Raw genomic sequence first — 18604 nt, 5'->3', positions numbered from 1 at the left:
ATTTGGAGGCCAGAAAAGACTGAGGAAAAGAACTAGGACTTATAAGTAGCAGAATCCAAAGAAAATTGGTTTTCTATGTCAGTTCTGTTATACCAAGGTCAGGAGCCTGACTGGGAAGAAGTAGTACCCTGAGATTTTGGATGAGAGTTTATATCAATGAGTCTACATATGAATTCAAGATCCTCTGGGTCAAAACACTAAAAATTCCTCTGAATCCTCTGAGCTTCCAGAAGTAGCCTACTTCTCCCTGTTAAAGACTAGCATTCCCCTGCCCTCCCTTTCTTTCTTTCTTTTTTTTTTTTAAGATTTGTATTTATTTTAAACTGAAAGCTGCTCAGAAAACCCTGGCAGTCATAGGAGGGGCAAGGAAGGCAACTAGTTCAGGAGGGTGGGCTGGTTTTTTGCCAAAAGCCTGGGTAGAGCGGTCTGGATCACATGGCACCCTCCCGAGTGGGACCCCAAAGTATCTCCCGTGTGCAAGGGTGCCTGGATTTGCCCCAGCCCCACCCTCTCCTTCAACCACATGGATGGCAGAAGAGAGAAGATCAGAACGTATAGCCCACTTATGACTGGAGAGGATAACTTGTCATCTGGCTTTGCGGAGAAGGTTCCACCTTATGCTCATAGTACGTTATCTTTACCATGTGCTAGGGTATCACATTTACAAGGGAAAAAACGTAAAATACTTGAATGAGATTGTGTTATAACATTAATATTATTGACAGTATCTACTTTCCAGGCTGGAGTGATTCATTCATTATTCTAGGCCTGCTTCAGTCATTTATAATTTGTGGTAATTACGCTTTTCTTTCTAATATAAAAATGTATAAAAATAAAAACTTGTAAAGGCAAAAAAAAAAAAAAGAATACTGGAGTGGGTTGCCACAGCCTTCTACAGAGGATCTTCCTGATTCAGGGACTGGAATCCATGTCTCCTGTGGCTCCTGCATTGCAGGTGGATTCTTTACCACTAAGCCACAGGGAAGCCCCCTAGATTCCATATGCATTAATATACAGTACTTATTTTTCTCTTTCTGACTTACTTCACTCTGTATAAGAGGCTCTAAGTTCATCCACCTCACTTAAACTGACTCAAATTCATTTATTTTTTTGGCTAAGTAATATTCCATTGTATACAAGTACCACAACTTCATCCATTCATCTGTTGATGGACAACTAGGTTGCTTCCATGTCCTGGCTATTGTAAATAGTGAACATTGAGGTACACATGTCTTTTAGAATTGTGGTTTTCTCAGGGTATATACAGGCTTTCCAGGTGGTGCTAGTGGTAAAGAACCCACCTGCCAGTGCAGGAGACACAAGAGATTCAGGTTCAGTCCGTGGGTCGGGAAGATCCCCTGGAGGAGGACATGGCAATCCACTCCAGTAATCTTGCCCGGAGAATCCCATGGACAGAGGAGCCTGGTGGGCTACAGTCTATGGATGGCAAAGAGTTACATGACTGAAGCAACCTAGCACATACGCACATACAGGGCATGTACCTAGGAATGGAATTGCTGGGTCATATGGTAGTTTTATTCCTAGTTTTTAAAGATTTCTCCATAGCAGCTGTATCAGTTTACATTCCCACCAACAGTGCAAGAGGGTTCCCTTTTCTCCACATCCTCTCCAGCATTTATTGTTTGTAGATTTTTTGATGATAGCCATTCTGACTGATATGAGGTGATACATCATTGCAGTATTGATTTGCATTTCTCTAATAGTCAGTGATGTTGAACATTTTTTCATGTGTTTATTAGCCATCAGTATGTCTTCTTTGGAGAAATGTCTGTTTAGGTCTTCTGCCCATTTTTTGATTGGGTTGTTTATTTTTCTGATATTGAGCTGCCTGAGCTGCTTATATATTTTGGAGATTAATATTAATACTTTGTCAGTTGCTTCATTCCCCTCCCTTTCTTGAAGATGATTCTGGGGGTTCTGCTTTGCAGGACAATTCATGCTTTTCATTGGATTTATTCCCATTTCGTCTCCTGACCATGAAGCCAATAACTAGGTCACAACATAATCTAGCAGGGAAAGTGGTAGACGTGCTGAGGGAGAAAAGGACTATGCACCAAAGTTGCTGTAGGAGTTAGCTGACAGGTAACCTTGGGAACCAGGAGAGCATATGGGCCATAGATTGAGTTTCCTGGGAAACAGACTCTGAGGTTGCTAAATCAAAGGGCACTGAATAAAGTTGGATAATAGAGTTTATTGATAGTGGGCCAATATCCCATGATACAAGATTTAATACCTGTTAAGGATCCAGGGAAATGGTGGATTTTCCATTGTAGTTTAATCCTATATTGAATATAGTTCCTTGTGCTATACAGTAAATCCCTGTTGCTTATATCTTTTACATATAGTAGTGTGTACCTGTTAATGCCATACTCCTAATTTATCCCTCTTCCCCCTTTCCTTTTTGGTAACCATACTGTGCTCAGGCACTCAGTCATGTCCGACTCTTAGCGACCCCATGGACTGTAGCCCACGAGGCTCCTCTGCCCATGGAATTCTTTAGGCAAGAATACTGGAGTGGGTTGCCATTTACTACTCCAGGGTAACCATAAGTTTGTTTTCTATGTCTGTGAGTCTGTTTCTGCTTTGTATGTAGATTCATTTGGATTATTTTTTAGACTTCACATTTAAGTGATATCATGGTATTTGTCTTTGTCTGACTTATTTCACTAAATATAATATTCTCCATGTCCATTCATGTTGCTGCAAATGGCAGTATTTTATTTTTTTTTATTTTTATTTTTTTATAAATACATGCAGAAAAGCTTTTGACAAAATCCAGTGTGCACTCATGATAAAAACTCTCAATAATCTAGGAATAAAGGAGAATTTTCTTTTTTTTTTTTTTTTGACATTTGAAAACATCTAGCAGTTTATTATAATGTTTACTTTTCCCTTAGATTTTTTTTTTTAATAAATTTATTTATTTTAGTTGGGGGCTAATTACTTTACAATATTGTAATAGTTTTTGCCATACATTGACATGAATCAGCCATGGGTTTACATGTGTTCCCCTTCCTGGACCCCCCACCCACCTCCCTCCCCATCCCATCCTTCTGGATCATCCCATTGCCCCGGCCCTGAGCCCTTGTCACATGCATCGAACATGGAATGGTGTTCTGTTTCACATATGATAATATACATGCTTCAATGCTATTCTCCAAGACCGTCCCACCCTCACCTTCTCCCTCAGAGTCCATAAAATTGTTCCATGCATCTGTGTCTCTTATTCTGTCTCGCATATAGGGTTATCGTTACCATCTTTCAAATTCCATATATATGCATTAGTATACTGTATTGTTTTTCTTTCTGGCTTACTTCACTCTGTATAATGGGCTCCAGTTTCATCCATCTCAGTAGAACCGATTCAAATGTATTTTTTTTAATGGCTGAGTAATATTCCATTGTGTATATGTACCACAGCTTCCTTATCCATTCGTCTGCTGATGGACATCTAGGTTGCTTCCATGTCCTGGCTATTGTAAACAGTGCTGCGATGAACATTGGGGTACACGTGTCTCTTTCAATTCTGGTTTCCTCGGTGTATATGCCCAGCAGTGGGATTGGCTGACTAATATTCTGTGTATACACATCCTTAAGTCAGATATCTGTTGATGGGCGCTTGGGTTGCCTCCATACCGTGGCTGTTACAAATAGCATTGCTATCAACATGGGGTGCATGTATCTTTTCAAAGTTGTGTTTTCATTTTTTCTGGACATGTGCCCAGGAATGGGGTTGCTGGATCATATGGTAGTTCTATTTTTAGATTTTTGAGGAACCTCCATACTATTTTCCATAGTGGCTGCACCAATTTACATTCCCAAAAACAGAATACAAGGGTTCCCTTTTCTCCACATTCTCTCCAACATTTGTTATCTGTACATTTTTTGATGATAACCATTCTGACAAGCGTGAGGTGATATCTCATTGTTATTTTTATTTCATTTTCATTTCTCTGATAATTAGCAATGTTGAGTATCTTTTCTTGTGCTTGTTAGCCATCTGTATATCTTCTCTGAAAAAAATGTGTATTTAGATTTTCTGTCCATTTTTTATTGGATTGTTTGTTTCTTTGATATCAAGTTGTATGAGCTGTTTATGTATTTTTGGATATCAACCAAAATGACGTGGCCAAAATTTGTTGGCTGTGTCATTTGCAAATATTTTCTCTCTTAGAGCTGCTTTTACTGTATCCCATAAATTTTGTAAAGTTGTATTTTCATTTTTATTTGTCTCAAGTTATTTGCTGATTTTCCCTTTGATATCATCACTGACTCATTGGTTTTTTAGTAGCATACTGTTTAGTCTCCATGTGTTTGTCCTATTCCCATTTTTCTTATTATAGTTGACTTCTAGTTTCATACTATTGTGGTTGGAAAAGATGCTTTGTATAGTTTCTATCCTCTTAAATTTGTTGAGACTTGTTTTGTGACCTAATATGTGGTCTATCCTGGAAAACATTCCAGGTGGGCTTGAAAAAACATGTGTATTCTGGTTTTTTTTTTTGGATATACTGTGCTGTACATATAAATTGTGGTCTGTTGTGTTGTTTAAGATCTCTGTTGCCTTATTAATTTTCTGTCTGGATGATTTGTCCATTAATGTCAATGGAGTATAAATGTCTCCTACTATTATTGTATTATTTTCAATTTCTCCCTTTATCTGTTAGTATATGCTTTATATATTTAGTTGTTCCTGTATTGAGTACATATATATTAATGAATATAATCTCCTCAATTTGCATTGATCCTTTATTATTACATAATTCTCTTTGTCTTTTGCTATAGCCACTGTTTTAAAGTCCATTTTGTCTGACATGAAGGTTTGTTTTTTTTAATCCAACCAGCCACCCTGTGTCTTTTGATCTGAACATTTAGTTCATTGACATTTAAAGTAATTACTTATAGGTATGTAATTATTGCCATTTTATTACTTGTTTTCTGCTTGTTTTTGTAGTTCTTATCTGTTTACTTCTTTTGTTCCCTTGTGTTTTTTTTGTCAATTTTATTTGTTTTCTCAGAGAATCAGCATTTAGTTTTATTGATTATTGCCATTGCTTCCTTCATTTCTTTTCCATTTTTTCCTCCTTTGATTTTGTTTGTTTTTTTTTTCTTTCTTAACTTTACAATATTGTATTTGTTTTGCCATACATTGACATGAATCCACCATGGGTGTACATGTTTTCCCCTTCCAGAACCCCCCTCCCACCTCCCTCCCCATTCCATCCCTCTGGGTCATCCCGGTGCACCAGCCCTGAGCACCCTGTATCATGCATCGAACTCTCTTGTGGTTTGATGATTTTCTTTAGTAGTATTTGTTTGTGTGTTTGTTTTTGTATATATATTGTAGGTTTTTGTTTCATGGTTACCATGAGGTTCATATATGTTGACCCATTATTATATATACTTGTTTTAAACTGGTAGTCATTTAAGATCAAACACATTCTAAAAATCCTACATTTTGTGTTTTTGATATCATGTTTTACATCTTCATATATATCCCTTAACTGTTTATTGTAGTTAAAGTTGTTTTTAAACGTTTTGTCTTTTAATCCACATACTGGCTTATTTAAATTGTCTTCAATCCTTAGTATGTATTTGCCTTTCTTAGTGGAATTTTCTTTTTTATAGATTCCTACTTCTTTTCCATTTAGAGAAGACCCTTCAACATTTCTTTTAGAGTAGGCTTGATATTGATGAATTCTTTTAATTTTTGCTTGTCCCAGTTCTTTATCTCTCCGTCTATTCTAAAAGATAATCTTGCTGGGTAGAGTATCCTAGGTTGCAAGTTTTTTCCTTTCAGTAGGGAATATATCACACCACTCCCTTCTGCTTGAGTTGGCACTGGGCATGAAGTTGGACTTCCTCTCTGCTCACTGGTCATCACTGCCCTCTCAGGGACAGGATCTGAGCCCAGATTTTTGAAGCAGAAGCCCTGAGTGTTGGACTTGAGCTAGATCTGTTTCCTTTAAGTGTGGGCTTTTCCCCCTCTCCCTGTATCAGGACCTTTGGCCCAGAGGAGGAGAGTACTGAAGCAAGGGGGGCCCATGCCAATACAGAGGTCCAGTGTGCTGCCTGGACCTTAGTCAGGCAGAGCCCTTAGTAGACAGAGCCCTTAGTCAGATCTTCTCCCTGAATATGGGAACTCTAGAGTAAGTGCCTTACCGTAGCATGGAGTGAGTAGAACCAGAGTGTTTGCTAGGCACATGCTGGGGCATCTGGGGAGGAGGTCATGGAAAACACCACAGCCACTGGGGCAGACCTCTTTCTCCCCTGCTTTTGGGGCTGGCCAATGCGTGTGTGCTCCTCATGAGCAGAGTCCAGGCTTCTCCAGAATTTCTGTCCATCCATTGGTCCTTCAACAAGCCAGAGGGGCTTGTTTCCTTTAAGTAGGACCTCCAGACTGGGATTCCCAGTCTGTGGCTTGACTCACCTGGGCAGGTGTCAGCCCATCGAATCTCCTTTCTCCTGTGAGTCCCCTCCTAGGGTCACAGATCCAGACTCGATCACAATTCGTCCATTCCTACCTGACTACACGTGTATCTTTCTTACAGTCTTGGTTGTACAGGAGAACTCTTGCCAGTTTCCAGTTAGTCGTCAGTGATAACTGTTCCACAAGTAGATGTATTTTTTATGTGTTTGTGTGGAGAGGTGAGCTTCACATCCTCTTACTCCACCATCTTGATCTCTCGATCACTTTTTGAATAGCAAGACCTTAGACTAATATTAGACAGTTTCATTACTTGCACCTAAAACTATTTCTAATTGAAACAATAATTTGCTAACTTTTGACAATATATTCTGGCTCCCTAGTATGAAAGAAGAGGATTTAGCTTATTTATAACTACCTGTATTTTTTTTTCTCAGCAATGGTCCAGTTACTTCTGAATCTCAGACCTCTTCAGGACATACTGGCTTCTTCCTCATCTGTATCCCCTAGTGCATATTCCTGCTACATCCTCCTTTGCTTTGCTTCATCAATCAGTAACATTTCTCCAGTTGCTTTTTGTCTTCCAGAAATATAAGGCAATTTCTCATTTGTTAATGACTCCTATAGTAGAATAGTAGCTGTCCCCCAATATCCTCTTCCTTAGTAATAGAACTCCCAATTTTTAAGTGGATATGTGGCCACCCAGAATAAAGTTTACATCTGTCATTTTTCCCACAGCTAGCTACAGCCCTGTGAATAAATTTTGGCCAAAGGGATATAAATGAAAGTGTTCTTTCACTAAGAAGCATCCTTAGAAGGAAGGCACATCCTTCTTCATCCTTTCCATCTTCCTGTTAGCAGTGTTGTTAAATATTTACTGTCTATAATTCAAGCAGTCATTTTGGACCATAAGGTGATCTGAGGATGAGCAAAAAATGAGGAGTCTGAGGTCCCTAACACTAGGCTGACCACTTCTGGCCTTCTGGAACATAATAGAGAAATAAACTGTCTTATTTAAGACACTATTATTTTAGATTTTTCTGTTATTCAGGATGAACTTAATCCCAAATTACAGAGCTGCTCTAGCCTTCATTGTCTTTATTGTTGTACTTTTGATAACTTTTTCTCCTTTGTTCACATGGTGTGGCATGGGACCTTAGTTCCCCAACCAGGGTTCAAACCGACACTCCTACATTGGAAGCACAGAGTCTTAACCACTAGACTGCCAGGTAAGTCCTTTAATACCTTTTTTTTTAAAAAAAAAATTCCTTTACTATCATTTTAGAGACTATTAAGAAGGGAAAGATTCAACTCATGGGTCTGATCTTGAATCTGGACTCTAGATCATTCTTTAAGGCAATTAGATATAAGCACAGCATTAAAATGGCCATGAGGGAATTCAAATAAAAGAAAAAGAATCATCTACCCTTTGACCATCCCACCACCTCACAAATTCTCTTTCTCTGGTTCCCTTTCTAGGTTTCCAGATTTAATCACAATTTTATACTTTATTTTTTCTATTTATCATCAGCATTTTCATAAGCTGTATACTGCTTCTAATTATGATTTTAACTATGTATAGTTTATTAAGTATATGTTTCATAATTGATTTAACCCTTCCTCTGTTTCTGTTTATTAAAACAATTTCTTAGGAGTGAGATTACCAAATCCAAAGATTTGATCATTTCTATGGTTATTGAAATGTATTATCAAATTGTAACACCAAGGGACTTTCCTGGTGGCCCAGTGGTTAAGACTCTACACTTCCAAGGCAGTAGGCCTGGGTCAAATCCCTGTTCAGGGAATTAAGATCCAACAAGCTGTGCAGTGCAGCAAAAAAAAAAAAGGAAAGAAATTGTAACTCCAATACAGATTGAATTCAGGTAAATGAAGGGGAATGAATTCAGAAAGGATAAGAGCTGGGGTAATGATGTTGAGATAGTCATGTGTGCCTGCTAAGTCACTTCAGTCATGTCTGACTCTTTGTCACATCTACTCTATGGACTGTAGCCTGCCAAGCTCCTCTGTCCATGAGATTCTCCAGGCAAGAATACTGGAGTGGGTTGTCATGCCCTCCTCCAGGAGATCTTCCTGACCGAGGGATCAAACCCAAATCCTCTGCATTGCGGGCAGATTCTTTACCACTGAGCCACCAGGGAAGCCGTCTCTCCCCTCTTCATCACCCTAATGTACATAAGACAGCTGGACCCCTTAGAACTTCTCTTGGTAACTTGTTGTTTAGTCGCCAGGTCGTGTCTGACTCTTTTGCAGTCCCATGGACTGTAGCCCACCAGGCTCCTCTGTCTACTGCATTTCCCAGGCAAGAATACTGGAGTGAGTTGCCATTTCCTTCTCCATGAGATAGTCATAGTCCATTGAATATTCAGGGACAGTGATTGTAATAGAGTTTGAGTAGTGAGTGGTGTGAGTGTGGATAACTAAGGTCCAATATTGAGATCTGATTGTGGAATGCCAACCTGAAGGGAATTGGGACTTTATTCTGCAGGCAATGGGAAGCCTGTGAAGATTCACAAAATGACAATGAAATTTTATAAAAATGTTTGGATGAGTTGTAAGGAAGGAGTTGAGAGAGGAAACATGAGGTGAGGAGGGAATATGGGTATATGGAGACTGCTTTGAAATTATTACAGTATTCCAGAAATGAGAGGAGACAACTGATCACACAGGAAGTGGAATGAAAACCTTCCAAGTTAATGGTGGCAGATTAGTTGGGCTTGATGTGTCTTCTCTCTATTGTTTTTGAAAAGGCTCAAAGAAATTTTAAAATTTCTGTACAGATTAAAAAAAAACAAATTGGCAATGATAGTGTAAATTTTAAAATGAAAGCCTATATGTCAAAATAACAGATTCTTTTTTTTATTGCATCATGATTTGGTTGAACTGGAAGCTGTCAGTGACACTCTTTTGAACCTTCGAATGTCTTAGAACAGAGGGAATACTGATTGTCCTCCACCATCTGTTTCATCATCTGCCCCTGCCCCAGGATGAAGGGGTTGTACTGGTCAGAAAACAGTCATATCCAAAACACAAAGGAATGACCGACTCCCTAGGAAAGCTAATAGAATTGCGGAAGGAGTGGCTAAAGTCTCCTTTAGCCGTAATTCTATTGTTAAAAAAAATCTTTTTTATTTTGTATTAGAGTATAGCCAATTAACAATGTTGTGATAGTTTCAGATGAACACCAAAGGGACTCAGCCATACATATATGTGTATACATTCTCCCCCATCCAGGCTGTCACATAACAGTGAGCAGAGTTCCACATGCTATACAGTAGGTCCTTGTTGATTATCCATTTTAAATATACCAATGTGTACTTTAAATATAACAATGTATAGCAATGTCCATCCCAAACTCCCTATCCCTTCCTCCCATCCTTTCCCCCAGCAACCATAAGTTTCTTCTTCAAGTCTGTCAATCTGTTTCTGTCTTGTAAACAAGTTCATTTGTATCATTTCTTTTTAGATTCTGCATATAAGGAATGTTATATGATATTTCTCCTTCTTTGTCTGACTTCATTCAGTATGACAATCTCTAGGGCCATCCATGTTGCTGCAAATGGGATTATTTCCTTCTTTTTTATGGCTGATAATATTTCATTGTATATATGTACTACATCTTCTTTATCCATTCCTCTGTCGATGGGCAGTTAGGTTGCTTCCATGTCTTCTTTCATGTTCCAGCCATAATATTAATGTTTGCTTTTATACAAAGAGAATCTATTTCAATATCACTCATATAATTAGAAATATTGGGTTAAACAAACCCATAAGTACCTGAGTACATTGTACTACATTTCCTAGTAATCTTTAACCTTTATTTACTTTATAACTTAATAATCTTTTGCTGATTTTCCTGGTAGGCTTGAATGGAATTCTGTTTCCTAACTCATCTTAAATACTTGTCTCAGAGTAATGTCCTTTTCAAGGTTCTTGTAGAAACTTCAGGACTTGAGGCTATTTTACCACAAAAACATCTATTCTCACAGTCACTACCCTTCAAGTGACCCTGTTTGGAACTTGGCTAAGTAATGAGCTGTTCTGCCTCAGGGTCCACTTCTTGTTCCTTCCCTCTTTCTTCTTTATGGTCCTATGAGAGTGTCTCCCTACAAGCAGCCTCTGAACAAAAGAGAGCACTTCAGGGAAGAGTCAGCTACCCCAGCTATTAGTTTATCATTCAGCATAGAATCATCACTTTAGCAATCAGTAATCTGCCTCTGAGAGAGCAATTTAAAAAGTCTTAACTTAATCCGGAAACTTTTTTTTCTAAAGGGTCAACATGTCTAGGAGAATAAATGCTGTCTTCAAGTGAAAATCCAATAGTTAAGCCCAAAACATCATTTCAGAACAAAACTATATAATATATTTTTATTACAATTCACTAAGAAGAGAGCAAAAAAGAGATGGGTTTAGGTCTAGGTTTGCTAAAAGGAATGTTATGTTACATCGCTTCAGTCGTCTGACTCTTTGCAACCTCATGGACTATAGCTTGCCAGGCTCCTTTGTCCATGGTATTCTCCAGGCCAAGAATACTGGAGCGGGTTGCCATTTCCTCCTCCATAGGATCTTCCTGACCCAGGACCTTCTCAAAATATAGATTATATATTGAAACATGTTATTAGAGATTACTTTCCTTCGGGATCTTTAAAAATAGAACAGACAATCATTCCTCTTGAATGATTTAGCTGCAGACCTGCTTGGAAGCAAGAACTGAAGTAAATGCTCTCCTGCTGTCTCTTTCAGTTTGTCTAATCTACGATTTCTAACAACCCTTATCTCTAGCCACTGACTTTATCCCAGGTCATCATGGCATGGCAGAGATATGGAAATTGATGAGAAGTAGATGCTGGTAGTGACACCACAAGAACTGAGAAGAAATTATTACAATACTCTGTCAGTCCACCAACTGAGCAGTCCACCAAGCTGGACTGTACAGCATAATCATTCAGTTATTTCTAGAATCTTGATAACTCAATCAATCCATTCTTGAACAAATGAAGGAAAATAGTTACCCCACCCCCAAGGAAATATGATAAAGCTGTGATTCCAATCTGAGCACAGTATTGATCAGAACACAACAATATTCTTTTCTTCCTATTCCTCCATGATGTCCAGTTCTTGTTCAAAGTCCAATATATACAACATTGTTTTTAAAAACGTGGTTCATGGTGTACATCTATTGGAAATTCTGTAGAATGCATATAACCGGCATGAATCTCCTAATATGAATTCATTTTTCAAGAAATGTATCTTTCTTCATTATTCTACAACTTAATTTCTCTCTCTTTTTTTAGTATCATTCTGCCAAGTGACCTCCTGCCTTACATAGTGCCCCAGTGTCAGGGTGGAAATGGGTAGTGCCTTGTCCTTGTTCATCAGGCTGTGCTCACGCCTGTTGGAGTGTACCACGTCCTGTCCACCTCCTCTGTCTTTGGCCCAAGTGGTTGTCCCATTGTCTCTCTTCCTGACCGCAAAGCCTCTCTGGATGTACTCTCTTTCCCTACTTCCATGTTCCCTCACCATTCTTAGACTGCAGAAAACTAGGTGGGGTGTCTAAGCTCCTGCCCCAAGTCTGTGTTATTCTCAGGTGTGTGGAAAGCATTTTGCCTCTCTCCACACCACACTGAGGCCCAAGGGATGCTTCGAGGTTGCCCCTTTCCCACGTGTCAAGGCACAGGTGCTCCCTGTGTGCCCTCACCATGCTGGGTAAGGAGGACTCTGGTATCTTGAAGCCTTCTTGGGCTCCATCTGGGGATGCACCACAGGTTTCTTCTACCCTTGTTTCCTCACACCACATTGGATAAATTGGAGAATGACCTTGAACTATTTCTTAGGAACTCACCGGTGTCTAAAACTGCTTTCCTTCTGATTTTCTCTTTTCACCTTCTAGTTCAAGTAAACTTTATTTAGTCTTGGGCTTCCCTGGTGGCTCAGATGGTAAAGAATCTGCCTTCAGTGGAGGAGACCCATGATTTGATCCCTGGGCCGGGAAGATCTCCTGGGAAAGGAAAGGACAACCCACTCCAGTATTCTTGCCTAGAGAATTCCACGGACAGAGGAGCCTTGCAGGCTACAGCCCTTGGGGCCACAAAGAGTTTGACTTGACTGAGTGACTAACACTACTACTACTATTTATTTAGTCTCAGAGGTGTGGGACCTCAGATCTTCCAAACTATCCATGCTCAGAGATTTTCAGCTTTTGAGTTTGTCATATTTGAAAATGTTTTCTGCTGTAACAGCCCTTCCCCAAGGTAATCAGTGCTTCACAGTACAGCTTTCATTGAAGATATAAATGAACTAGCAGGAATTAGAAACATATCTGTAAATATATCAAAATATGGTGCCACTATACTGACTGCTATAAAAGAGATTTAATGACACGAGGCAATGAGAGCTGGAAGATTTCAGTGCCAGGTAAGAAGTAGAGCATCTCCCACCCCCTGCCTCTCTCTCTCTCTCTCTGGCAAAGCATAAAAAGCACCTAGTTATTTCTTTTGGTTCATCCTGATTTTATCTCTTACTGCACTCTCAGGCAGGTATCTATTACTACATAAGTCGAGGTCTACTTGATTGGCATCTGGAAAGCCCTCTCCCAGGAAAAGGAGAGATATTTCTCTGCTACTTCAGGGTTTGAGTTAGAACCTAATCCTACTAAACCTTGGGTGGGGAGGGGGTCCCTCAGTGGGTGCATGATGGCTGCCCACGTACCCTCAGATAGGAAAACTGGCAAGAAAAAGTAGAAGTAAATGAATCTCCTTTACCTTGGAAATTAGTTCTTTTCAACAGATTGTGTTAGCACTTGGAATCACTGCCTTAACTACTAAAATTGATTAAATTAGCAGCTCTGTATTTTGCCAAGATTTTTATAGGCTTTTCTCCCCCTTCTCAACAAATTAAAACCTGGCTTGGAGGGGAGTATAGTAGACTGGAGACATTTCTCCTCCTGTTGCTGGATGCTGGTGTAGCAAGCTTTTGACAGTTTTTAAAGAAAAAAATTTACTTCTTGATTACTCTTCCTTATGTGTCTTATATCAGGACTGCAGCATGGGTGTGTGGGAGGAAAACTAATGTAACATTGAAGGGTTTAATAAATATTTGTAATTTGGGGTTTTTAAATCATTGATTCACAGAAGTCTACTATTATTATTATCAAAAATAGAATTATTTCATTTCAAAGGTAATGCTATATCTTTGGCAATATGTTATGAGTTGAATAAAATATTCCACATTATAACTGTCAGACCTAGTGCAATCTAACAGATTTAAAGCAGCACTTTTAATTTGTCATAAAATATAATAACTGCTAACAATCATACTCACTGCCGAAAATGATAACACTCTCCAAAGTCTAGAAAAGATATAATGTTTAACCTAAATAATGCAACAATAAGATGTGGTAGAATGATGAAGAAATATGTATTATGATGTTCAAAGTGATATTATGACCTTGACTTTCAATTCAACTGAAACACATATTTTTACTAAATTCTGTACTAACAATTTTGAAAGTATGCATTTTTGCTTGTGTTATAATTGGAAGTGAAAATAGGACACCCACATGATATATACATATAGATATAATGATCATAGCAATGTCTTTTTAAAACTGTGCATGAATAAAAGCCCAAAAGGCAATGTAGTGAAGTATTGTTAATGGTTGTCTTTTGGGTAGTGGGTATATAAACACGATTTTTAAATTTCTTTCTCCTTTCTGACACTCTCAAAATCTTCTTTAACGAGGACGGATTTCTTTTATGTTGGCCAAATGAATGAAAACTTCTATGTTTAAAGTATTTATTTCCATCACTTGTGTTTATTAAGTACAGTATTTTCTTTCTTTATGCTCCTCATGATGGTTTGGGAAAGTGGTATAAGCAATAATTAAATGCTAACGTGGTCGCTGAGATGCATCATCTTCTCCACACAGTGTTATCAGGAAGCAGGTATCAGAACAAGGATCAAACACACTTTGGTCTTCAAAGTAATAAAGACACTGAATAGTCATAATTTCAGTGTAACTCTCCTCCCTCTGTGACTAGATAGATGACTTTGCCTTTGAACTGACCACTGTAAAGATCCAGGTGTGTAAATGCTCAGATCTTTCTAAGGTTGACAACTGCTTCCCTTCACATTTCATTTTACATAATGATTTCAATGTAGGAATGTCATGGTGTAAAGTGGTAGGGAAATATAAGGTGCTAAAATAAGGTAAAGCACTGTAGTTAAAAGGCTATCAGAAAAAAAGGCTATAGAGTTGCCTTTTGATTGCTGAGGTTTCTGCAGATTTTATCTATACACTGAGTGAATCCTACTGATGAGGAAGGCAATAGAACCTGAACAACAAGGATCAAAAGGAGAGAATGTCTTTGATCATCTGTTTGACTGAAAGTAGTAGTCACAATTTACTTGAGTATTTTGTAGGTGCTAAAAACTCATCCAAAATAGCTTTCTCATCTGCTTTTAATGCAGCTGTCAGCATTGGTTTGTACAAAAATTTGTTTAAGAGTCTAGGAAAACAGGCAAATGCATACCTTATAATTTCCCTACCTTTGTTTCTTTAGGCTTTATTCTTTCCCAGCCCTGTTCTCTAAGGAGAATCACTATTTTATTAAACTTGTATTGAGAGCCTTAGGGGCAATCCCTAGGTTATGATATATCTCAAAGACCATCTTTAAAGTGTTATAAACAAATGGTTTAAGTGAATCTATAAAGACTGTTTCATTGTTTCTCTGTCAGAGAAGAGAACTTGGGTAATCATTTAAGATGTTAAATGAAAGAAAGATCCAATGTATACAAGATGTAGAGTAGAAATCACAAAAATATAGGTTTCCAGAGCAGAATGAGCCTTGATGGGTGCCCCACCTGAGAGTGTTCAAAATATGATATAGCTCTGAAGTCTTCTAGAAAAGACTCCCACCTGTTTTTGTGTGCTAACAGCTTTGCGCCTGACTGAGTCCATGTGCTAGGACCAGCTGACTACAGCAGCATGGAGGAGAAGATGGGCTGGAATATTGGCTGGATGCGAAGATCCCTAAGTCTGGAACATGGTCAGGAGTGGATAAAGATCCCCAAGTTCTGGCAGGTCAGAAATGCCCAGCAGGTGCTATGTAAAACACAGCCTACTTCTGTGAAAACCCAGGTAAGTCAATTGGGACTAGGTAGTTGGATGTGCAGGGGTGGAACCAAGAGTAAAGAAATGGCAAAGAGTTGGACAGTGGGTCTCCGTGTAAGAAGGATTCTAAGAACAGCAACCTGGTAGCCAGAAATGGATGGAGAGTTGGAATGGATAGACAAAGACAAAATCAGGATCAGTTCCTCTATTGTTATTATTCAGTTGCTCAGTTGTGTCCAACTCTTTGCAACCCCATGGACTGCCACACACCAGGTTTCCCTTTCCTTCACTATCTCCCAGAGTTTGCTCAAACTTATGAACATTGAGTCAGTGATGCCATCCAACCATCTTATCCTCTGTCACCTCCTTCTCCTCCTGCCTCAGTCTTTTCCAGCATCAGATTCTCTTCCAGTGAGTCAGCTCTTCCCATCAGGTGGCCAAAGTATTGGAGCTTCAGCATCAGTCCTTCCAATGAATATTCAGGGTTGATTTTCTTTAAGATTGTCTGGTTTGATCTCTTTGCTGTTCAAGGGACTCTCAGTTCCTCTATAAAAGGGTGATAATAAAATCAAAATCACTCTCAGCATATTGTTGAAAGAATTAAATGAGGTGATGTCTGAAGAAAAATAACTCACCAGGTAATCGAAAATGGATCCAGATCAAGAAAGAGCATAAAAGAAATAAGCAAAGTAGATCCTCAGAGTGGATGCCCAGGACTCTTCGAATGGTTTTTCATGTGCCCAAGTTTTCTAATTAGTGCTCCTTCTCATTTCTGGTATCTCAGCACCTTCAGAGACTGGAGCCTTTCCTGTCCTACCTTCCAGCTAACCCCAACTCTGCAGAAGTATCATTTCATTACTGCAACTAAAGTCAGGTTTTACATAACAAAGCTATTTCTGCAGCCCCCAAATAATGTTATCAATGGAAATTTGTTTTCATCTGCCTAGCATTATCTCCTCATAGGGAAATAATCTTTTAGGCAAGTACATCATCTCATACCTGATTCTAGATTCTCAAAGCCAAAGGAATCGTAAAAGACAAAATAGTCCAACACAATACCTGAACCATCTATAACATGCTTGTATTTTTTGCCTATTGCTCCATAACAAATTACCCCAATATTAGTTGACTTAAAACACAAGTATTATCTCAGTTTCAGAGCATCAGGAATCCTGGAGTGGGTGGTATTGCTAGATCACATAGTAATTCTATGTTTTAGCTTTTGAGGAACTGCCAGACTGTTTTAAAATGGATGAACCATGTTAGTGTATAAGGATTTTATAAGTAGTGTATAAGGATTTTAGGTTCCCTACATCTTCATCAATATTACCTGTTTTTTGACTCATATCACAATTGGTCTTAGTGGTATCTCACTGTGATTTAATTTGCATTTTCTAAATGACCAATTTTTGAGAATCCCTGTTTTATGAGAATGCCTACATAATTTGAACATTCCCTAATGATGAGCATCTTTTCTTTTGCTTTTAGCCATTTGTATATTTTTGGAGAAACATCTATTCAGATCTTTATTTTTAGTTGGTAATTGGTCTTTTTTTTCCCTTCTTTTAAAACTCTCTTAACAACTTTCATATATAGCATACGGCAGTGTTAATTATTAGGTTGATGCAAAAGTAGTTGCAGTTTTGCATTGTTGTACTTTGCCTTTTGTTATTGGAACATATTCTCAAATAAATGTAGTTGTGTTTTACATTATTTTAATGTACATTTCTCTCTATTTTATTTTTTTGGTAATGACTTATTCAGTTCAGTTCAGTTCAGTTGCTCAGTTGTGTCCAGCTCTTTGTGACCCCATGAATTGCAGCATGCCAGGCCTCCCTGTCCATCACCAACTCCTGGAGTTTACCCAAACTCATGTCCATCGAGTCAGTGATGCCATCCAGCCATCTCATCCTCTGTCGTTCCCTTCTCCTCCTGCCCCCAATCCTTCTCAGCATCAGGGTCTTTTCCAGTGAGTCAACTCTTTGCATGAGGTGGCCAAAAATTGTAGTTTCAGCTTCAACATCAGTCTTTCCAATGAACAACCAGGACCGATCTCTTTTAGGATGGACTGGTTGGATCTCCTTGCAGTCCAAGGGACTCTCAAGAGTCTTCTCCAACACCACAGTTCAAAAGCATCAATTCTTCGGTGCTCAGCTTTCTTCACTGTCCGACTCTCACATCCATACATGACCACTGGAAAAACCATAGCCTTGACTAGACGGACCTTTGTTGGCAAAGTAATGTCTCTGCTTTTTAATATGCTATCTAGGTTGGTCATAACTTTCCTTCCAAGGAGTAAGCGTCTTTTAGTTTCATGGCTACAATCACCATCAGCAGTGATTTTGGAGCCCCAAAACATAAAGTCTGACACTGTTTGCACTGTTTCCCCATCTATTTCCCATGAAGTGATGGGACCAGATGCCATGATCTTAGTTTTCTGAATGTTGAGCTTTAAGCCAACTTTTTCACTCTCCTCTTTCACTTTCATCAACAGGCTTTTTAGTTCCTCTTCACTTTCTGCCATAACGTTGGTGTCATCTGCATATCTGAGGTTATTGATATTTCTCCCGGCAATCTTGATTCCAGCTTGTGCTTCTTCCAGCCCAGCGTTTCTCATGATGTACTCTGTATAGAAGTTAAATAAGCAGGGTGACAATATACAGCCTTGACGTACTCCTTTTCCTATTTGGAACCAGTCTGTTGTTCCATGTCCAGTTCTAACTGTTGCTTCTTGATCTGCATACAGGTTTCTCAAGAGGCAGGTCAGGTGGTCTGATATTCCCATCTCTTTCATAATTTTCCACAGTTTATTGTGATCCACACAGTCAAAGGCTTTGGCATAGTCAATAAAGCAGAAGTAGATGTTTTTCTGGAACTCTCTTGCTTTTTTGGTGATCCAGTGGATGTTGGCAGTTTGATCTCTGGTTCCTCTGCCTTTTCTAAATCCAGCTTGAACATCTGCAAGTTCACGGTTCAGGTACTATTGAAGCCTGGCTTGGAGAATTTTGAGCATTACTTTACTAGCG

This window comes from Giraffa tippelskirchi, chromosome 3, assembly GCF_054371585.1.
Source record: "Giraffa tippelskirchi isolate mGirTip1 chromosome 3, T2T-mGirTip1v1.2.pri, whole genome shotgun sequence".
NCBI classification, from domain to species: Eukaryota; Metazoa; Chordata; class Mammalia; order Artiodactyla; family Giraffidae; genus Giraffa; species Giraffa tippelskirchi.
Note: the sequence above shows the minus strand (reverse complement) of the source record.